The sequence below is a fragment of the Pan paniscus genome, chromosome 9 (genome assembly GCF_029289425.2).
Source record: "Pan paniscus chromosome 9, NHGRI_mPanPan1-v2.0_pri, whole genome shotgun sequence".
Lineage (NCBI taxonomy): Eukaryota > Metazoa > Chordata > Mammalia > Primates > Hominidae > Pan > Pan paniscus.
The window spans coordinates 39146024-39170320 of record NC_073258.2 but is presented as its reverse complement, the minus strand read 5'-3'; positions in this window follow the sequence as shown (position 1 = coordinate 39170320).

Genomic DNA, 24297 nt, shown 5'->3' with positions numbered 1-24297 from the left:
CAAGAGCACACATAGCTAGGGATAAAACTGCAACTGGAAGTATTGTCCTTGTTGCTGTTCTTGGTGACCTGGGCAGAGCTTCTGGTGACAATATAGACAGGATGGTTGAGAAGTATGGCAGATCCCAACAGAGACGGACCTCGTCAAAGTGTCCAGGCAGCACAGTGGTTCAGTGTCCATGTCCAGGAGTGGTAAACGCTATTTCATATTTCAATTCCACCACTCATATGTTGACTAAATTTAGGCATGTTACTTAACTTTTATGAGCTCTGGTTGCATCATATATAATATGGATATAAGGAATTGCTTATAGTCAGGGTTCATTAAGGATTAAATGAGATAAAATGTATAAAGAAACTGGAACAATGCCTGCTGAATAATAAACAGACATTATTATTGTGGTTGCTTTATCCTACCTTCCTTTTTTTCTAAAGCCCCCTTTGCCCCAGCCTGCCCAAATCCTCCATTTCTTTCTATTATTTCCTCCTATTAACATTTAATTTGGGGATATAATTTAATCAGCATTTGCACAACAGTGTTTACATGACTGATGATTTCTCCTTAAAGATTTCCTTTTAACTCATAAGCAGAGCCCAAGCCACAGCATGAAGCCTAGTGATTGAACTTCAGCCTCAGCAATTGGATGAGAGAGAAATTCATATCTTTATTTTGCGATGGAAGAGGGGAATTTCTAAGCTTCCCTTCCAGAAATCACACTGGTAGGTAGATACCTTCTCCCACTCCTTGTTATGTGATTGTGTACCCAGAGACAAGTGAAAAGAAGCTAAAACCATCCCTGGCCAAAGAGGCCTTTCCAGGAAAGCAGGAAGCATCTGAGCTAGGTTGATGAGGTCCACGTAACAGCAGATGTGACTTACATACCTGAATTCTCCTTAGCTTGAATGATTCATTACCACCGTAAAACAGCAATGTCCTTAGTCAATGCTGAATACTGTAGCTATTTTGTTACTGGAAAATAGTACCATCTCAAAGAAATACCGGATGATTTGTCCTCCATATGCTTGACATCGCTGCCCAGTTTATCTTCAAACTGAGATCTCTGCTGATTTTATATTTCCAGCTATATTTATTTTAAGCTTTTTGGAAAATGAATTTTATCTGCTATTCATAATTCAAATATAACTGCTAGTCTTGGAATAAGAAGCGAAAAACTCATTTTTACCCCCTTCCTGGTGTCTATATGTGTATCTGATATATAGATATTCCTTACCCTGTAATTCAATTAACAATACACAAAAGCCACATGAATTACATAGTAGATCCTAAAAATGAATTAGCAGATTATCAGCTCCTTTTTACAAAAATCCTTATCATGTATGCAATGTGTTCTTACTTAGGTTAATCCTTCTCAATTCATGGGGCACTAGGTGGTACAAATGTGGTTTTAGGCCTCTTTACATAGCTTACCTCTTGCTGATGCTTTTTGAATATAAGTAAAGCCTGCAGATAAGGGACAGAGGAAGGAGATAGGAGTTGCTAAGAACTCATTCTAGATAAAGTACAAACACAACTAAAGTACTGTAGTTAGATACAAATACTCCTGTTTACCCCTCAAGCATTAAGCTGTTTGATTTTGCTGTCTTCCAGGTCGATTCGTGTTAGGAGATTTATTCAAGGATAATTTAATTGCCAGCTTCAAATGACTGGGTTACCTACACTAGTATTGCACTAGCACTGTTGTCTTCATGAAAAAAAAAAATGAGCCTTATCTTCCTCCTCAGGGTAGAAAAGTTCAAAAATTACTGGGAAGAGGAAGACACAACATTGGCATCATGTTTTCTACCTTTAAAGGAGAGATTGTGTATTGCACTGCTCTTAGAACTATTAAAATGAATATCTGCTGCTTATCATTTTTTAATGAATCAAATACATTGGGTATTTTAAATAGTAGGCACATTTGCATAGTGATTCATCAGACAGCTAATATACATGAGAACTAATTTTCTCATTAAAGCATTGTCATTAGAAAAAGGGAAGTATTGATATTTTAAATGGTCTATTGTCTAGCAATCTCATAACCAGATATGATCATGGATACTCACAGCTCTCAACTCCAAGTCACTGCAGGATACCAATATCTTTTAAAATTTAAAGGGTAACCAGTACTTTACAAGGTTTAACAAGAAAATGAAAATAACTGGTGGGCATTCCCTCAATTTCCATACACTTGACCTCAATCTAATGAAAATCTCTTGCAGAAGAAGAGACAGTCCTTTACCCACCTGCTGAGAATGCCTCTCAAGCCGTCCTGGGTCACCATTCTCCAGCATCAATAGCTCCTTCTCTGCTCATCCCTACGTCTCAACCTACATAGGATTTTGTATTTACCATGCCCCTTAACTAAAACACTTTACTCTTTTCCTCCTCATTCCCGTTCATTGCCACACTTCAGTGGATTTGCCTCTAAATCCAAATGGTTGTGCAGTTTCCTGCCTAGGTGCTCAAGCACGTGCTTCCCTGATCCACTAATGCTTTTCCCAGTAAATGTCCACCCTTTTTTTGTTTGTTTGTTTTACAGACAGAGTCTTGCTCTGTCTCCCAGGCATAGCTCACTGTAGCCTTGAACTCCTGAGATCAAGCAATTCTCCCACCACAACCTCTGGAGTAGCTTGGACTTACAGGCGAGCGCCACCACACCCAGCTAATTTTTTTTTTTTTTTTAAGAGATAGAAGTCTTGCTATGTTGCCCAGGCTGGTCTTGAACTCCTGGCCTCAAGCGATGTTCCTGCCTCAACAAAGTCTGGAAGCACTGGCATTACAGATGTGGCCACTGTGCTCAGCCAAAGCTCCAGTTAAAGCATCACCTGTAAAGTCTTCTCTTCCCTACCACACATTTGGCCACTCAGGTTACAAAGGCCCATTCTCCTTTTGTGTCTTCTTCATTTCGGCATCACGAAGCACATCACAACTACTGTGGCAGAAACTACTAATTGCCTCCTAATATCAATATCTGTTTTATTTTTATGCTAAAATATAACTCGTGGAATGCAAAAGGAGAGAAGAAAATAGTATATCCTGAAGTGAATAAGTGAGAAATAGACTGAAGGATATATTATAGTAAGCCTGAGGTGAAAAGAGCAAATTCTGTATCTTTGAAACAAAAGGTGTAAGAGATATTCCTGGAAGGCTAAGAGAATGAGAAGAGAGTGAAATGCAATATGATTTAGGGATCAAAGAAATAATATTATTTTTCATCCTTGCAAGAAAATTAATTATATTAATAAATTCCATGATATTTAACCTTCCTTATATTCCCAGAATATGACCTGCTTCATTGTAGTGGATTGTTCTTTAAACAAACGTATTCTTTTAAAATATAACTGAATGTAATTTACATCTTCAAGAAATTTTTTTTGGCTGCACCATCATAAGTGAGATTATTATTTGTTTTGCTGTTTTTGTTAGGTTTCACCTGATGTATTAGGCGTCTTTCACAGAGCACATTCTAAAATATTTCTAATTTAGAGCAGTTTAAATATTTATCCTTTAATGACAATGAATTTGTCTATGAAATTTTTGGGGACTGTTATCTCTTTTAGGAGCTTTAAAAATCCCTTTCAATTTCTTTTGAGGTTATTAATCTATTCATATTTTTACCCCTTTTTGAATTATTGAATCAAGTGTGAGACACTTTATTAGCCTAGAAAGTCATGAAATATATACAGACTTTCAAATTTATTAACAGAGAGAGAGAGAGAGAGAGAAAGAGTGTGTGTATAAATCAGGCATGCATTTGTAATCTCTTTTCTATTATAGTTACAGCCCTTGATGATATTTAATGGTAGGTATTTTTGTTTTCTCATTCTTTGTAATTCCTTCCCATTCTGGTCACAATATTAATAATCCTTCAGTCCAGGCACAATTGTACCAGTCCAGCTTCTTCTTTACCTAGAGAATTCTTTTGCCTCCTACAAAGTTTAGCTCAATAATCTCGTTATCACCTAAGTTTCTGTGAACACTCTAATTAAACTCCTCTTGCAATGTCACATATCACAAATACATTTGACATACTGATTTCATTTCCTTTGAATATATGCACAGCATAGGGATTGCTGGATCATATGGTAGCTCCATTTCTAATTTTTTGAAGAACCTCCATTATATCTTATATAATGGCTGTATTAATTTACATTTACACCAACAATGTGCAAAGAAGAGTTCCATTTAGTCTACATCCTTGCCAATACTGTTTTGTCTTTTTGATAATAGCCATTCTAACAAGAATGAGGTGATATCTCATCGTGGTTTTAATTTGCATTTCTATGTTGGTGATGTTGAGCACGATTTAATATACCTGTTGGCCATTTGTATGTCTTCTTTTGAGAAATGTTTATTCACATCTTTTGCCCATTTTTAATTGGGTTATGTATTTTCTTCTTTCTTATAATTATTTCCTATAATTTTATAATTAATTCTTATAATTACTTCTTATGTTTATTTCTTATAATAAATTATCTACTTATTGAGTTGTTTCAATTCCTTATATTTTGGATATTAACCACTTATCAAATGTTTGGTTTGCAAATATTTTCTCCCATTCTGTAGGTTCTTTCTTCACTCTATGATTGCTTGCTTTGGCAAGCAGAAACATTCTAGTTTAATGTAATCTCAATTGTTTAGTTTTGTTTTTGTTCTTTGTGCTTCTGAGGTCATACCTAAAAAATTATTAGCCAGACGAATGTCAGCTTTCCTCCTTCTAGTAGTTTCATAGTTTGGGGGTCTTACATTGAAGTCTTAACCCATTTTAAGTTGATTTTTGTTTATGGCGTGCGATAAGGATCTAATTTCATTCTTCTACATGTGCTTATCCATTTTTCCAAACACCATTTATTTAAAAGGCTGCCCTTCCTCCATTGAGTGTTCTTTGTATCTTTGTTAAAAATTAGTTGATTGCAAATGCATGTATTAATTTCTGGGGTCCTTATTTTGCTCCACTAATCTATCTGACTATTTTTACGCCAGTGCCATGCAGTTTTGGTTATGATAGTTTTGTAGGATATTTAAAATCAGGTAATGTGATACCTCTAGCTTTGTTCTTTTTGCTCAAGATTGCTGTGTTAATCAGTCTTTTGTGGTTCCATATGAATTTTAGGATTTTTTCTATTTATGTGGAGAATGCTATTGGTATTTTGATAAGGAGTACATTGAAACTGTAGATTGCTTTGAGTAGTATGAACATTTTAACAATATTAATTTTTCTAATTGATAAACATGGGATAATCTATTTATTTGCATTTCCCTCCATTTTTCATCAATGTTTTATACTTTTTAATGTAAACATCTTTTACCTCCTTAGTTAAATTTATTCTTAAGTGTTTTATGTTTTGTGCCTATTGCAAGTGGGATTTTTTTTTAATTTCTTTTTCATATAATTTGCTATTGGTGTATAGAAATGCTACTGGTTTTCCTTCATTCTGTTAATGTTGTATTATAGTTTTGCATATGTTGAACCATACTTGAGTCCCTAAAATAAATTCCACTTGCTCATAGTGAATGATCCTTTTAATGTGCTGTTGAGTTAGTTTTGCTAGCATTTTGTTAAGAATTTTTGCATTTATGTTCATCAGAGATAATGGCCTATAATTTTCTTTTCTCATAATGCCTTTGTCTGGCTTTGGTGTCAGGATAATGCTGGCTTTATAAAATGGGTTCAAAGGTGTTTTCTCTTCTTCAGTGTTTTGGAAGAATTTGAGAAAAAAGTGGTATTAGTTATTCTTTAAATGTTTGGTAAAATTCAACAGTGAAGCCATAAGGTCTTCGGCTTTTCTTTGATGACAGACTTTTTATTAGGGATTCAATCTCCTTACTTCATATTGATCTGCTATGATTTTCTATTTCTTTATGATTTACTCTTGGTAAGTTGTATGTGTCTAGAAATTTACTCATTTCTTCTAGGATATCCAATTTGTTGGCATAAAATTTTTAAAGTAGTCTCTTATTATCCTTTGCATCTCTGCAGTAGCAGTTTAATGTCTTCTTTTTCATTTCTGATTTCAATTCTTTGAGTCTTTTTTTCTCAGTTCAGCTAAAGGTTTGTCAATTTTATTCATCTTTTCAAAAAACCAACTCTTTATCTTGTTAATCTTTTCTGTTGTTTTTCTAGTATATTTCATTTATTTCTGCTCTAATCTTTGTTATTCCCTTTTATTTGCTAACCTTCTTCTTTTGCTAGCTCCTTGAGGTATAATGTTAGGTTGTTTATTTGAATTCTTTCTTGTTTATGATGTAGGCATTTATTACCATAAGATTTTCTCTTAGAACTACTCATGATATGTTGTGTTTAAATTTTTGTTTGTCTCAATTTTTTAAATTTCCCTTTTAATTTCTTCATTGACCCATTGGTTGTTCAGGAACATGTTAAATTCCCACATCTTTGAAAATTTTTCACAACTTCTCCTTCACTAATTTCTAGTTTTAGACCATTGTGACTGAAAGACACTTGGTATAATTTCAATCTTCTTAAATTTACGACTTGTATTGTGGCCTGATATATAATCTACCCTGGAGAATGTTTCATGTGCACTTGAGAAGAATGTGTATTTTGCTGCTGTTAGATGGAATGCTCTGTATTTGTTAGGTCCATTTTGTCTATTGGTAGTTTAATTTCAATGTTTTCTTACTGATTATCTATCTGTATGATCTTTCCATTGCTGCAAGTGTGGCATTTCGGTCTCCTACTATTATTATATTCCAGTCTTTTTACCTTAAGTTCTATTAATACTTACTTCAGGTGTTTCTATGTTGGGTGCACATACATTTATAATAGTTACAGTCTCTTGACGATCTAACCCCTTTGTCATTATATGATAAACTTGTATGTCTCAGTTTACAGTTTTTGACTTGTCTATTTTATCTGGTATAAATGTGGCTATTCCTGCTCTCTTTTGGTTTCATTTTCATGGAATATTTTTTTCCATCCCTTCACTTTCAGTGTAAGTATATCCTTATAGATGAAGTGAATCTTTTGTAGGCAGCATAGAGTTGGGTCTATTTTTCTAGCCATTCAGTCAATCTATGTCTTTTAACTGGAGAATTTAATACATTTACATTCATGGTAGTTGTCAATAGGTATGAACTTACTACTATCATTTTGTTAATTTTTTTCTGATTGTTTTTGGGTGGTTTTATAGGTTCTTTGTTACCTTCTTCCTCCCTTCCTGTCTTCCTTTGTGTTTAGAATACTTTTTCCTAGTGGTATGTATGGACTTCTTACTCTTTATCTTTTGTGTATCCACCATAAATTTTTGCTTTGTGGTTACCATGAGGCTTACAAAAACAAATCTTATAGTTATAACAGGCTGTTTTAAGTCTACAACAACTAAACTTTAATTGCATTAAAAAACCTTTACTCTTTTACTCCACAGACTTGAAAAGTTTATGCTATATTTTTTAAAATAAGCTTTCTACTCTGTCTTTTCCTTCTTCTTCTTGAACTCCCATGATTCAAATATTTGCCCTTTCCACACTGTCCTATAAATTCTGCAAACACTCTTTACTTCTTTTCATCTTTTTCCTACTCACTATATATTTTTTAATAACTTGTCTTCGAGTCCACATATTCTTTCTTCTGCCTGGTCAATTCTGTTGTTGATGCTGTCTACTACAATTTTTTATTTCATTCATTGTATACTTTAGCTCTAGTATTTTTGTTTCATTTTCTAATTATTTTAATCTCTCTGATAAATTGCCACTTTTGGTCATTTATTGTTTTCCTAATTTCACTGTATTGTTTCTTTGTATTTTCTTGGAGTTTGCTGACCTTCCTTAAGACAATTATTGTGAATTCTTTGTCAGGCAGTTATATCTCTCTATTTCTTTGGAGTCCATTACTGGGAGACTATCGTGTTCTTTTGGTACTGTTATGTCTTTTTCATTTTTTATGTTTCTTATTGCCTTTAGTTGGTGTTTGCACATTTGAACAAGTAGAGACTTATAAGAGTCTTTGCAGACTAGCTTTTTCTGGGAAATCCCTTCACCAGTCAGCCTGTCCACAGATTCTGAGCAGGCTACTTGGCCTGGTCCTTAGGTGGGCTTGCTTCTGAAGTCCTCAGGCAGGCTGGCCTGGTGCCTGGGTTGGCAGATAGGCAGGCCTGGCACCTGGTGCAGTGTATGTGGTGACTACCAGTCTAACAACCCATCCTATTGTGACAAGCCTGGACCCTGGATCTAACAATAGGTCCTACTGTGACAGGCATGGACCCTGGGATTGGCCTGGACCCTGCCACAGAGCCCAGCCTGGCACTGGGCAATCCTAAAAGCTATATGCATGGGTACATGCCTAGTCCTTGAGGCAAGGAGGGCTGACCTGGTCCTCAGATGAGCCTGAAAGCTGGGCCTGCAAGGGCTGTCCCAGCAGTGGGTGGGCCTGGAGTCTGTATCCACAGGAGCTCCCGGCAAGCTGGGTCCATGGGTGTTAGCCTCATAACTAGGATGACTAGGATTGGCCTGGTGCTGGGACAAGGCTGAAACCTGGAACCTGGGACAGCCTGGTGTTGGAGGTGTTCCAGAGCCTAGAGCCACTGGGGTTGGTCTGCTGGTGGTGGCAGCCTAGATATGAGTTGACTGGAGCCAGTCAAGACCTAAGGACAAGTTGAAGCATGAAGCCATTGAGGTTGACCTAGCAGTGGGATGGTCTGGAGACTGAGTCCACCACAAAGACCTGGAGCCTGAGGCTACAGAACCTAGCCTGGCATGAGGTGAGCACAGAGGTTCAGTCCATAGGTATTGGCCTGGAGTTTAGGGCTATGGGGGTCTACCTGGCACTGGGTTTTATGGGGGTCTACCTGGCACTGGGTTCTACCTGGCCCACTGGGGTGGGCCTGGTTTTAGTGTCTGAGGTGAAGTCTAATGCCCACTTTCCTCTCCTTCCCCCACATGGAGGGTCTTTCTCTCCATGCTGTGTTTTCTGGGGTTGGGGAAGGGGCGACAATGTAAAACTGCCTTCCTACCCTCTTCAATGCATCTTTTCTTTTTTCTGTGCTATATCCAGGTGCTCTCACCTGGTGTTCAGCTCCTGTGAAGGTATTTTCACATGTGGATAGTTGCTTTAATTACTGATTCTGCAGGGGGTATGAGGGCTGGAAAATGCTATTATTCCATCTTTCTCCTCTTCACCCTAAATGTTTTTATTGAATCAGTAGGTTTTCATCTTTATTATTGTGGCTACCATGCTGTTTTCTTTTTAAAAAATATATCACCTCAAGCACTTATCATTTCTTTGTGTTGCAAACATTCCAATTATACTTTTTCGGTTATTTTTAAATTCATAATAGATTATTGTTGACTGTAGTCACTCTGTTGTGCTATCAAATACTAGATTTTATTCATTTTATCTAACTATGTTATATATTTATTAACCATCCCCACTTCCCTCCCAACACACTTCCCTTCCCAGGCTCTGGTAACCATCATTCTACTCCTTATCTCCATACAGTCAATTGTTTCAATATTTAGCTCCCATAAATAAATGAAAACATGTGAAGTTTGTCTTTCTGTGGCAGGCTTATTTCACTTAACATAATGTCCCCCAGTTCCATCCATGTTGTGCATTCGATTTTGTTATTATTATAAGTAACATTACACATTGAATTACTTTATAGATAAGTCTCTCCTTACAACTATATTTTTATAGCAAAAAGTGATTTATGTTCAACACAGAAGACTTGAAAATCACAGAAAAATCCCACTGAAATAAACCTCCCAACGTTCAGTTTTGAATCTATCTTCCAAAGATAATTGCATATTAAGTTTTGTTGTATGACTTCTTAATATTCTCTTCTTTCTTTCTCTCCACATAAGTGTGTGTGTAGAGTTATAAAAAACAGTATCAAATTGCATATACATTTAAGCCTCTTTTTTTACCATTATATTAAGAATGTGTCAATGTTTTATTTTTAATTTGGTTTTACGTCTTTTATGGGCATGTCTTACATGCCTCACCAAATACCCTCAGCCACAAATGTCTCCTGACACTCACTTCTCTGCTCATCTTCAGCCACTGCATTGGTAAATGATTTTACAGGAACCAACCAGCTAAAAACCCAGAGTCTCTGGCTCCTCTCACCATTTCCAAACTTGAATGAAGCACAACCAGTACATGGAATCTGGCTTCCCTATTGGTTGAATAAAGAGCCAGGGATAACACCCAGAAGTGTGAGGGAGTTAACTCCCTGAAGGATGAACTTTGATCGGGGTAAACAGGAGACAGATTGGAGCCAAGAGGTAAATTCTTTCTCAAGTCTTTTTTCAGATGACCTGTTCTAAGGCAGTTTCCCACTACAACGTGCCTGAAGGAAAACAGTGGTTAGTACAGCAACATACCACTCTGCACTTGCTTCTCATCCTTTGACTCACTCCTTTTGCCTCATGCTTGCTTCCTGGGAATTTTACCTTCCAATAAGGATTGGCACAATCTCGGTTTACTGCAACCTCCACTCCCTGGACTCAAATGATCCTCCCACCTTCAGCATCCCATGAAGCAGGGACTACAGGTTTTTGTATTTTTTGTAGAGATGGGATTTCACCATGTTGCCCAGGCTGGTTTCGAATTCATGGACTTAAGTGATCTACTTGCCTCGGCCTCCCAAAGTGATGGTATTACAAGCATAGGCCACCGTGCCCAGCCAGGATCTCTTTTCTATGGACTACAGGCTAGGCACTTGCATAGTATTGTATCATAAAGATATTATAGCTCAATAATTAATATCCCATTGATAAACATTCAGGTGTTTTCAAATACTGCTTATTACAACTAATGCTGTTATAACTATCTTTACACTAAAATATTTATGCATATCCCCTATTATTTTCTTAGGATAAATCATAGTGTTGAATTTCTAAAAAATGGCATGAACCTTTTTAAGGAAGAAGAAACATTTTAGCAAATTACATTGAAGTTCTTTAACTCCAGACTTCATAAGTAAGCAAATAAATTAGTTGGGAATTACTGAATATACAATTTGAAATAGGAATCTTTTATAGTTAAACGTGTTAAAATTTAGAAACTATGTAGAATATATAGTCAGTTCTGAGACAAACCTCTCCTCTAGCTCCTGACTCATTAAGAAACAAGCAACAAATTGTAGTGTTCATAAGAGCCTCCAATATGTTCAGTGGATTTTCTTCATTTTCCAGATAAAGCATATCCCATTTATACAGGAATACTTTTTTCTCACTTTAGCAATCATCTTCTTTTAAGTGCATAGTTTTTGCTTATGTGCTCATTTCACTAATAACTTTGAGCCTTTCTGTAATTCATTCAGAAAACAATAACAAAGAAATTTTATTGCTTTTAAATAATCAGCAAAATTCTACATGCTCCCCTACCTGGCTAATGGGACTATCTGTATGATATTGCAGTTCATTATTTCACCATAACTTCTTAGAGGGCACAGAATTATTACAAGGTTCCAAGAATTTATACTTGCTCTCAGCACTGTCCATGATAAACTGCATAAATGAAACACATTTGCTACTTGGATCCATTCTCTTATGTATTTTTTTCAGATTATACTTAATAAAAGTATCACTATGACAGGAGGATATATGAAGTTTGGGAAGTTTACATGAGCATCCCCATATTGGCAAACATAAGAAACTACTGTTCTAATCCCAGCCCTGTGTCCTGTGTTAGTAAGATTTCAGATTCTACCTGTACCCAACATCCTGAATGCTGTGGCAATGAGTGAGACTTTTTTTAATTTCAGATATTTGCTTTCTCCTTGAATCCAAAACTGAAGGATACACATAAGCAAAGCATTGTGGTAGTACATTCTACTGAATAATCTTGTAATCTATCCAGATATCCTGTGTCCCAAATGCACTACCATTTAGTAGATGAAGTTGGGCTCCACAGTAAAAATCTTTGTGTTCAAATCCTGGCTCCACTGCTGTGTCACTTTTGCAAATTGCCTAGAATCTCCTCTTTCATAAAATTGGGATAATAGCTTTATCTATTGCACTGGGTTATTGTGAGAATTGAATGTATAGGTGAGTTAGAAGAGTGCTTGGCACATGGTAAGCATACAATAAAATAAAAAAATAGTAAAAATAAAATTTTAATTACATCATGCCCAATATCATACTGACTACCTGTATAACATTTGACTTCAGTCATGTGACCTCATACCTCCTTCCAGATTTCAAAAGACTTTCAGGGGAGAAAAAAGAGTGACAAAGAATTAACATTAATTCAGTACCTAACACATTCCAAACACCCTGCTATTTATTATCCAGACCTCTTCCTAAGCCTGTTAATTCTGGATACTCCACATGATATCATTTTATACTTATTAAAATGGACCCACATTCGACATTGTATAATTTGTGGCACTTAAGAGATTGAAAGGACTTTTATAACTGTGGTCTCAAAATCACTCTCAATTTTAATTTTCCAGCATTTCAATTTAGAACTTAAGAGAAAAAATATTTTATATCTTAAACATCTTAAACGGCCCTTGAAAATATTATAGGCGGTAGGCACTCTGCCTATAGTATCTAATGGATAATTCAGCCCTCTTTCCATCTCATATCTTTATCAGCAAAATTAAATTTTCTGTTCTGTTGATGAGGAAACTGAGGCTTTGCCAGGTTAGCAATTCTTACCAATGTGACCTTGGAAAAGCATTAAACCCAGGGCTGGCCAAGATCAAAAGCACTTTCCTCTACATCATGTGGCATCTAGTTTTCCCTTGTTTCTCACCTCAAAGTGAGGCAAAGGACCTTGTATGGCCCCTTGAAGTAAATACATGGGTCTCAGTGTTCTTCTTCCCTAGGAAGGCAGTGCTGAATCAGAAATCTCCAGTTCTAAATCCTTTTTGGCAGAAAGCCCAGATTTCCGGAATTTCATTTAATGTCTTGTCAGGCTGCCCATCAAGAATTAAAGCTCCATGACTTCATGTGGCTGAAGCCCAAAACTCTTAACATTTCATTTTATCTTTAGTTTAAACACCCTTTTGTTTCTGTTCTTATCAGTTAGATGTCTGTTTTATGCCCTGTCCTTTCAGTTTTAAATCCCTTTTCCTTCTTGGTGTCTTTTTCCTTCTTGGTGTCTTTTTCTAGTTATTGGCCTACCTGGCAGTGAGAAATAGCCATGTCCCTTAGTTGTGTGAAACAATTATGATATCAGAGTCTATGGCCTGGAAATTGAAGAGATTAAAGTGATCTGTGATAAGCATCAAAATACACCCACATTTTAGTTCTTTGCTAACTTTTTCTAAAGTATTAAAACTATTTATCTTAGTTCCATAACATGTTTAATCTGAAAATAATATTTATCTTACATGTATAAATAAGGAGAGTGTATAGGATGATCCTTAAATTCATAGATGATGCCTGACCTTGGCCATCAGAGACATCAGATAGGTCTAGGCCTATAATAGCCATTAATATTTATTGAAGACTTTATAATGCAAAGCACAACTCAAAGTGCTTTGCATGTATTAACTCACTGCATCCTCTTAACAAACCTAGGAAGTCTTATTCCCATGTAACAGAGGAAACTGAGGCATAGAGAGATGAAGTAAGTTTTCTAAAGTTACAATGCAAGTAAGTGGTGGAATAGAAATTTGAAAACAGGAGTTCAGCATCAGCATCCACAGCCTTAACCACTAACAAGTAGTACCTGTTCCATTTGGGAGGAAAAAAATTAAGAAAGGAAGGACTCATGTGGAAGAGATGCTGGTATGATAATGAAGGTGAAAAAAGAGGAAAAAAGAGGAAAAGTATTTGTTCTGCTGCCACTCAAGAATTAGGACCCTATAACAAAAACTGTAGGAAGATTTTCCAGAGGATTCAGTTTGAAGACAGAGGAAGAGACAGAAAAGAAGACATTCTCGCACTTAGGGGCAGGAAACAAACGATGGGGTTTGGTGGCATGTGGAGCACTAAGACTTGAAATTCTTTGTAGAGATGTTGGTACTTTCACAATTGGTACCTTTAGTAATGGCAGCATTAGTCATGTTGAAGTGACTTCCCAGGGAGAGCATATCATATTTGGAGGTCAGAACAAGAAAAGAATTATTTTATGCCACCTGGAGACCATAGCTACTAGATGATATGAGCACGATGGAAACCATGACCTGGACAGGAAATGCCAATATGAACAGTTACGGGCTTAAGTCAGTGAAATTTAGATTATCATATTTAGGCATTGGCTTAGAAAAACTCAGAATACTAATAAATAGATTTAATTGTGTCACAAAATTGGGAACATTAACAGTATAAAATATAAAGTTATAACCATAGGCAAACTATTTAAAAAATAACCAAAATCAAGATTTAGAAATGTTTGTGGATTACCCAGTATATCACTGAAAACCACTGTTTTAGAACATACAAAGTTGGGAAGATGGGTGATTTTTGCTAGTTTTTTTTTCTTCAAGTCTAAGAACTGTTTTGATACCTACTTATAAGATTCCTATAAGGAATACAAGACATGAAAGTACAGCTAATAAATGGTGTTGAAAAACTGTGAACCATTGTACAAATGCTAAGCTTAATGCTGCAACATGACAGCAAAATTAGAAAGGAAAAAAAAAGAACAAGAGCATTCCTTCCTCCCATTGGGTACCTTTGGGGGGCATGAGTAGAAGTAATACCAGCAACTAGACCTCATTTTTTTTCAGAGCATATAGCATAGTTTTTTGATTGTCTTACAGACAGCCTCAATAATAAAGGGAATCATTAGGATTTACAGTCTTACCACAAGAAATTATACTAGACCTATCTGTCAAATCAAGAGAGAAAGATCAAGGGAAAAAGTACCCATAATGTAACCTCATTGGAACTATACTAGTCTTCTTCTCGTTCTTCCTATTCTCACTTGCCCTCCTCCCCAATCCATTCTCCATATTAAACTCGGAGTAATCTTTATAAAACACAAGTCCCTTATGCCACTATGTTGCTGAAAGCCTGTTAGTGGCCTAGCATTCTCTTGGGACAGATTCATTGGCTATAGCATGACCTAAGAAACCCTGCTAAGCCTGTCTTCCTCTCCAGTTTTGTCTTAGGCCATTCTTCCTCACCATCATGAAGCTCCACTCAGTTTGCATGAAACTCATTCCTGAATTCAGGCATTTTTATTTGCTGTTCCCTCTACCAGAATTGTCATCTGTTACCTGTACCTTCCTTGCCTGGCTAACTCCTTATCCTTCACATTTCTGCTTAAGTATAATGTCACCCAGGAGGTCTGTAATGACCACCCTCCCAACCCCCTATACTAAGCGATAGCATCCACTACTGTGTGCTTTGTGAGCTACGATTTCACAGATGAGTCTCTCCAATTCCCCTGCCTCAATTTCCTAATCTCTGAAACAGAGGCCTCAGAAGGTTAGTCAAAAAATAACCTATATTGACTAATTGGGATGTGTCAGCCATTTAATTGAATCCTCACCACAGCCTATCAAATAGCCCATGAATGACTGCTTTGCAATCTGCAACCAGCTTCTTCTTTCTTATGATGTGAAGTGCACCTGTGCCTCACCCAACTCACATCACGTTGGACATCTGCACCTGAAGCTCATAAGTGATTCTTCACATTCATGACCTTTCAGAACTTAACTGGAGAGTCCTCATGGAAATGTGGATTCGTTCTATATGAGCAGCTGGACATAATCATCTGTTCACTGTCTTAGGCTGAACACAGGGAGTGGGTCTGTGAGTTGTTTCAATATAAGTTATGTTAAGAAATATTATATTACTCTTTGTTCTGCCTTATTTTGTGACCAGGTCACTGGGTGTCTTTTCCAGGGTGTCCTGCCCTATCTCATTGTGAAAATCCTTCCTCCATGGCTTCATCCTTTAGTACCTGTCAGGGGTCCTCTCCCAACACCCTGGACTTTCTCTCAGCATTGATCTAAGAATTTGCCTAATCCTCCAAAACTCCTTCAGAAGTGTTTTCCTTTCCCCTTTGTGTCCTCTACTTCTGAACAGACATTTGTCTCAGGTCCCACACTTCTCCCTCTTCCCACTTTTACAATTCTTGAAGGTCTTCTTTTCATTCTTCTGGTATGAATCTCTTGTGCTATCCCACTTGCACCCCTCCCTCCCTTAGTTTCTCTTGCTGAGCTTTGTTGGGAGGCCATCTGTGCTCAACAGAACTCTGTGTGTTCCCCTACATTTCCCAGCCTCCCTAGCAGGTAGACTGTGGCAGTGGGATTAATTCCAGCCAATGACTGAGGAGAAGGGGCATGTGTTACTTCCGGGTAAGGTAATGAAGAGCTGATGTTCTTCCTCTCTTGCTCTCTCCCTCTTGCTCTTGGTCTTCTTTTAGTTCCAGATCCAGATCTATCTATCTTCTCCAGCCCCAGCCCCAGCCCCTGAAACCCTGGAGCCCAAGGATTCCAGATTGCATACCTACAAGATGGAGAATGGCAGAACCATATAGGATTTTAAGAAATAAATCTACATTGCTAAGTCCATGAAATTTGTGTGTGTTTCTGTTTCATCCGAAATTATTAATTCCACTGGCTAGGATGAACCTTCTTCTCCTCTTTGACCCTGAAAAACTAAGAGAAAGCTTTGTTCCTCTGAACTCACCCTGTCCCATTTTCTCAAAAGGAACCACCTTCCCCTACTCACTTCTTGATATACCTTCTATTCACCCTAAGGTATTATCTTTATTTTCCTTTATCTTTAACTTGTACCTTCATTATAGCTGTATAGTTGATTATCTTAGTGGAGAGTCCTTCTCCCATGTTGTCTTGGCCAGGTTCTCTACGAAAAAAAAAGGTCTACATATCTACATGCTAATACTATATTGAGAGGAGCAATCTCAGAGCAGCAAGGTTGAGAAAACGGGAAGTGAAGCAGAAAAGTAGCAAATCAGTTACAAGGTGCCAAGTTGCTAAGCTGGCCTTCACGAAAAAAATCAAAGCCATTTTCTTAGTCATGTAAGATATCTCTAGAGAGGCTCTACGGAACCACTGTGTGCAAACTGAAGGGAGGACGTGAAATTCGTCTGCTAAGTGGTGTCTCTCTCCTTTCTCTCATTGGTCAGTTTGCCCCGTGTTCTCAGATTGTGTAAACTGACTACTACAGGAAGTCTCAAGGAAAGCCATTTCTCTTGCCTCAAAGTTTGTTTCTCTTTACATGAGCCCAGAAGTAGTGAAAGGCACCATATCTCCTATGGGCCTGATTAGTTCAACTGAGGCACCAAAGCCTACATGGTAGTTGCATGGAAGAGGCTGTGCTGGAACCTAGTTCTCTCTGTGGGAGTAGATAAGATAGCCTGTGGTGCTAGGAGATGAGGAAAGAACAGGAGTAATGGCAAGGGATCTCTGTCTAACAGTTAGTCAAGCACTGGGCTGAGCAGATCTGGGAAGAAAAATAGACTGGGTCTTCTACAAATAGCATAAATCTTTGGTCACAGTTAATGTGTTAGATACTTTCTCAACTATTTATTGGTCTCTAAACTTACAGTGTGCAAAAACCTCAAAAAGCTGCAGAGGACTGTTATATGAGCTTCCCTGCCCCTTTACAGTGGTAAACCCCTCACTGTACACAAAAATCCAAATACCAAAGGACAGAAAGATCAAGTTGAAAAATTATAAATGGCCAGTGCAAAAAATTTAGGCCACCATGTAGTAAACCCCTTTCAAATGTGTTTATTCCAGATGTACATTCATACCTTTCTAGAGTCAAAACATCAGTGTCACAAAGGCAGCTGGAAAAACTCTTTTCAAAATCTGTATTCTCAGTGAAAGGCAATTCAGCAGTCGTTTGCACAAATACAAAATCTCCAGTGCAAATACAGGATCATTTCAATTACCTCCTAGAACTGGCTAACAGTTATCAACAACTGAAACATGACATTTCATTCAAAACTAGCAGGGACCATGAGTGTGGAGGAGCAGGAAAGAACCAGCCAAAGACTCAGGAAGCCCCAGAGACTCAGGAAGCTCACAATTATGCCAGCCACTCCAGCCCTGCAGCTGAAATGCCCTTAATAACAGTGTATTTTTAAACATTTCTACCCGGGCAGCAGAGACAGACAGAGGAAAGACAATCAGCCCAAACAATTCATTCAGCTGCCACTGTGGTCCACAGCACGTGTATCCTCTGTAGACCAGCACTGTGAATTGAGGGAGACATGGGTTTACCACTCAGACTCCTGATTTAAAAATAGAAGAAAAGTCTCAGCCCCTGCTGGCCTCTCACTCTCACCCAGCAGGATGGTGATTAGCTGTACTTTCTCTAAGCCATTCCTTTTTATTAACCTTATTGGCCATTTTCCATATTCCTGTTTGGACCCTGGCTATGAGATCACGTTTGTATGGAGTACATGCACTGATGCAAGGTCTGCAGGCTTAGTGAGCTCGGGGCCGTATGGGGTGCATGGTGTGATTTTTAACTGTGAAAGGCATCTAGTGACATGAGAGACAGCAGACAGAAGTTGTTATCAGTTTGGATTTGGCAGTATTCCACTCCAGCTTCAGGAACTCAGATACATAAGCTGTATGTGTTCTTGGGACATTTTCTGATGCCATAAAGGAAAAAAGAAAAAAACCATGCAATTAATCTGTGCTGATGTTGGGCTGGGGATACAGATGCTTAGGTCTGTGAAGTCTTTCCTCTCCTGAGAGTGATCATCTAAAAATTAATTGTCTGCATGAAACTAGAAAAAGGTCACTACTCCATTTCAGGATAACTTTGTTTGTCAAAAAATAAATAAATATGGTGAAAGAAGCTATCTTTGACTGTGTCCCCACCCAAATCTTACCTTGAATTGTAGTTCCCATAATACCCATGTGTTGTGAGAGGAACCCGGGGGAAAGTAATTGAATCATGGAGGCGGTTACCCTCATGCTGTTCTCCTGATAGTGAGTGAGTTTTCATGAGATCTGATGGTTTCATAAGAGGCATTTCCCCCTTTTGCTCTGCAACTCTCTTTGCTGCCGCCATGTGAAGAAGGACATGTTTGCTTCCACTTCTGCCATGATTGTAAGTTTCCTGAGGCCTCCTCAGCCATGCTGAACTTCTTTCCTTTGTAAATTACCCAGTCTCGTCTATGTATTTATTAGCAGTGTGAGAACAGACTAATACAGTTACCTTGTACAAGTTACTCAATACCTGTGTAACTCAGTTCTCTATAACATGTGTGTGATAATAATTTGTACTTTGTCAGATTGTTATTAAAATCAGTGAGTTATTATTTATGTAGGGCTTTCATATAGAAAGTGTCATCTAAGGGTTCAATATAATGAATGAATGAGTGAGTGAATAAATAGAGAATTCACTGTGTCTCTTCTTTATTCCAGCTAGAGAAAATAGATATTTCTATCTTCACTATAACCCCTCAATTCTTCTCACTCTCCAGCTTATTAGCTCCTATCCTAATTAGGACACTTCGATTTACCTAAAAAACATCTTTGGATAGCATTTCTGTGTCATGACTTGAGTATGTAGTGATAGCATGAATAGCCTATTATACTCATGACTTCAGTATGTAGTGATCTGCCAGACGCTCTATTCCCCCACACACCTGTCTTTTACTTTAGGTTAGGTCCACATGATTCCACCCTACAGAATCAAACCTAGAGTTTCTGGAAACAAGTATTTCCTTAATAGGCATATAGACAGCCCTAATTTCAAAGTAAACTGCAAACTGACACCAGATTGGTAATCTGTAAATCGTGAATGAGTGGGTGAACATGTGCTGTGATTTTTTTTTTTTTTTTCTGAGATGTAGTCTCACTCTGTTGCCCAGGCTGGTGTGCAGTGGCACGATCTCGGCTCACTGCCACCACTGTCTCCCAGGTTCAAGCGAATTCTCCTGCCCCAGCCTCCCTAGTAGCTGGGATTACAGGCATGCACCACCAAGCCCGGATAATTTTTGTATTTTTAGTAGAGACGGGGTTTCACCATGTTGGCCAGGCTGGTCTTGGACTCCTGATCTCAGGTGATCCACCTGCCTCGGCCTCCCAAAGTGCTGGGATTACAGGAATGAGCCACCAAGCCCAGCATGTGCTCTGATCTTAAAACCCAAGTATCATGACTGGGATTCTGCTTTATCTGGAATGAAAATGCCCCCCTTACACCACTGCATGACAACTTACCATCCCCTCACCACCTCCCATCATCATCTCCCACCCCAACTCCCATTGTGGGTTTGTTGGTTCCTGCCTTTCAGAATTCATTCACAAGCATTCCTCTGCAAAGTGAGGCCAGCAGGACAAGACTTCCTACTCTATCTTACCAACCTTTCTCATATTGCCAAAAAAGCTATTGTTAATGCTGTTACATTAGGATGGAGTGGTGGTAACTGAGGAAAGATGTCATTTTTTTCTTGAAAGAGCCATTTTGGACACTTCTATAGCTTACTGCAAGAGGCCCTCCTCTGTGAAGCAAAATAAATCACTTCTTCCATAGTCTCCACAGTACTTTGCTTACACATTTATCACTATTTAAATTTCCTGCAGCAACTGGGATTGTGTCTTACTCAATGTTCTAACACATTGCCTCACACTCAAATCCTTGTTTGATGTGTAGTTGTATAGCTAAAGAAAATCACCTAACACGTTTTCAAAAAAAAAAAAAAGTGGTTGTTGTTTCTTCTCTTTAGGTTTGACTTTGCCAGAAACAATAAATCTCTGTGTCTTAAGATCACTGTGCTCATTTTCTTAAACTGTGACAACATATTAATTTAAGAATCCTATTCCCGGACCAAGCTCACAAAAAGCCATTTTATTGACAGGTAGTGGAACAGGGATTTGGAGTGAGAAATACCTGGGTTACCACCCAGTTCCACTATTTACCAGCTCTGTAAATTTGGAGGAGTTATTTCATCCTTTGACTCTTTGCTTTCTTTGTGTTTAATATGAAAGTAAACATGACATCAGTTGCCTAGGTTTGTGGAAATGATAAAAATAGACAACAGAGGTACAGGATGCATAGTAAACAATAAAAAGTCGCTGCTAGTGTTTTATTAATAGTACTGTCATTACTGAAGTCTCAAAATTATTAAATACTTTCAAAAATAAGTTTTGAGGACTGGAGGCACTTGAGAACTATTGAAGACACACACATACACACACACACACACACACACACACACACACCGTCATTTCTGCCTTGCTAATGTAACATTGGTACCATAGAGCTGAATCCTAATATTACATATCAAGAACCAAAATTTAATCGACATGCAAAAGTCCTTGACAGAATTAATAATTATAATCAAGAAACCATGAACAACCAATTTTAATGATCAGATAAGAAACTATTTCTAGCCACCCGCTATGAGAAGCTAATCTTCCTCCACATCCTAATCTACTGACGCACAGACTCTGGGCTAAAATAAGCTCTTAATACTGAATAATCTAGCTACAGATATAATTCTGCTGAGCAGAAAATGGAGGATTATAGAACATTTCAGAAAAAAATTTTTTTTCTTTTCCCCACTTCCCTTCCCATTCAGATAATTTTCTTTAAATACCGTTTTGATTGTTGCTGCCACCTTAAGGATGTAAGAGGTTCTGCACACAAGTGTAGAAAAAATATTCAATATTGCCCCAAAGAAAATGTACAGGGAAAGGTGTTGGAGTATAACAGAAGCACACAAGACTGGCTGATATTTATACTAAAAACTTTGAAAGAAAACCATCTGCTAATGCAGAATTCATTCATTCTAAAGCCTCAGGATAGGTAATAAAAATAGACCATGCATTCATAACTTCCACAAATGAACCTGCTCTCTCTCTCTCTCTCTCTCTCACACACACACACACACACACACACACACACACACATGCACACACATACACACTGCACCCTTTACACCAGGGTCAGTCATGAGTGTGAGTGTTCTAATAATTCTAAGTATTCCACACAAGAACGCAAAGAGTAAAAGCACAGCTTTTCTTGTATAACTAAGGGTTGTCTCAGGTACATTAAGCAGCTCAATCAGAAACTTTGAGACAAAATCTAGGAAATTATGGCCATGGGTTCATGGTGATGCCCATGAACTAATTGGTCTGCTATTCTCCTGATGTAGGACTTCATGGGTTGTATCAGAGAGTAGCTGAAAATAACTCAAAGAAGGCAAGATGGGACCCTGGAACTTGAAAAATACAGTCATAATCTGAGCCAAAGTTTGATGGAAGAGAAGGGAGAGGAAGCTGGAAAGGTGGGAGGGTCAAAGACATGAAGAATTAGGTGCTCCATTCCACAGAATTTAACATGTCCTAAAGAGGCTAGCAGGCAAGGAGATATTGTAAAAACAGAAACAAAGAAAAAGAAACGAAAAGAAGAGTAGGAAGAAAAGTGAAAGGAAAGGAATGATATAAAGTAATTTATTCCTGCCTTCGCTTATCAAATATTATTGAGCACCTACTATGTGCCAGGCACCATGCTAGATACAAGGAGACAGTCTCTAATTTCAAGAAGCTCAAAATCTCGTAAGAAAGACAGGCAAGCAAGGAGAGAATTTTTCCCAGCCAGTGTCTAAGTTCCTGTGTCTCACCCTGGTTCTTTAGCCTGGTTAAAGTTTCCTATGGGAAAGAACTCAGGCTCAGGTTTTGGAAAGGCCTGGGTTTAAAACCTTCTCTCCATCCTTACCTCTTCATCTTGGCCAAGTCTCTCAACTTGTCTGAGCTGTAGTTTCAGCTTCTGTAAAATGGGAATATTAAAAGCTATTTAGTGGCACTGTCCTGAGGATTAGTCATAATAAAGAAGCAGCTGGCAGACTTCTGGAATAAGCTCACTGGCCTTCACTGCCCTCATTTGCCTGTGTTCTGAGCAGCTATGGGAAGGTCCCTTCCCTGCAGCTGATGTCCTCACAAGTAGCACTCTGGAATCTACCATCCTACCAGACAGAGAAGCCAGATCAGAGTCAGAAGAGCATCAGGACCAATCCATCTGGTCTTGCACCCTGTTTACCTCAATCCCTCCCAAAAGCATAAACTGCTAGGATAACTTATTATATATCACCAGGCTCTCTTCTCCTTTCCTCTTCTGTACTTCCCCTAACGTGGGTTCAACCTTCCACCCCTCTCCTTCCTTGCACACACACTGTGCCCTCTGGAATAGCCCATTTATGATCAGCAAATATCCTTACACCTATGAACTCTTCCACTGCCTTTCTCCCTTCATCTCCTTGCTTGACTTCACTGTCGCCTACAAAATTTGTTTGTCTTTCATCCTTTTGTTATTTTTTTCTCATCCTTCCCTCTTTTCTGGGGTTAGAAGAAAGGGATGTGTCCTTCTTTTTCCCACAGCTTCTAACAGATGATTTCTCCTGGCTTCCCCTTCATCTTACAAGTTTCTTTGCTCCTTTCAAGAATCTCATTCAGCTATTTGACGCTCTTCTACTCCAACCTTCCTGAAGTTATCTGCTGACATCCCTCTGTTATTGAGATATTTTCCTGCTTACGCTCACTCTCTCCATAAACAACCCTAATAACTTCAACAGGTGTGTGGAGGGTCCATCCAGCATTCGTCTCTCAATCCTTCCCTTCCTTGTCAGCAGTGGGTCTTTCTTATATTCTTGCAGGACCCCATCCCACTGCCATATCTGACATTTCATCATCAGAAACTGCACAACATCACACATCTCAATTTCAGGCATACCTCTTATCGGCCTTAACTTCCTATGTTTTTCAGTTCACTTGCTCAAATGCCCACAGTGCACAATTCTACAATCTGATTGATCCTGGTGCATTCTCAAAATCAATCAGCCTCTTTCTGTCTCCATTTCCTTTCTTATCCAACTTTAAATACAGGCTTTATCATTAAAATTATTCATTGCAAGGACTCTTCTACCCTTTCACAGGTCAGCTCTCAGAAGCAGTCAGAGAGGTTGTGAGCCTTTCTGTTCACAACCCAACCGCTCTGACTGCTTCTGAGAGCACACATCTGGACTGATAGGTTACACCACATAAAAAATGGATTCTGTTTCTCAAGTAAGTTCCCTTTCCCATTCTGTGACATGACCACTTTTTCTCACCTTCATCACTCTGCCTTCCAGCTGAAATCCCAGCTTCTTTTCTTGCTTTTATTCTAATCTTTTCTCACATTTCACTGGAGTGATTTTTTAAAATTATAAACCAAATAAAATCATCCTCTTATTTAAAATACTTCATTGACGACTCTCCATTATACTTGGGATAAAATCCAAACTCATTACTTCTACATCCCCTCTACCTCTTCATCCTCATACTCCACCACTCTCTTACTCAGCTCCCATTACTCTACCTGCCTTTCAGTTCCTCAGACACACCACGTTCTTTGCATTGGGCCTCTGCACATGCTGTTCAGCCTGCCTGGAGAGCTCCTCCCTGG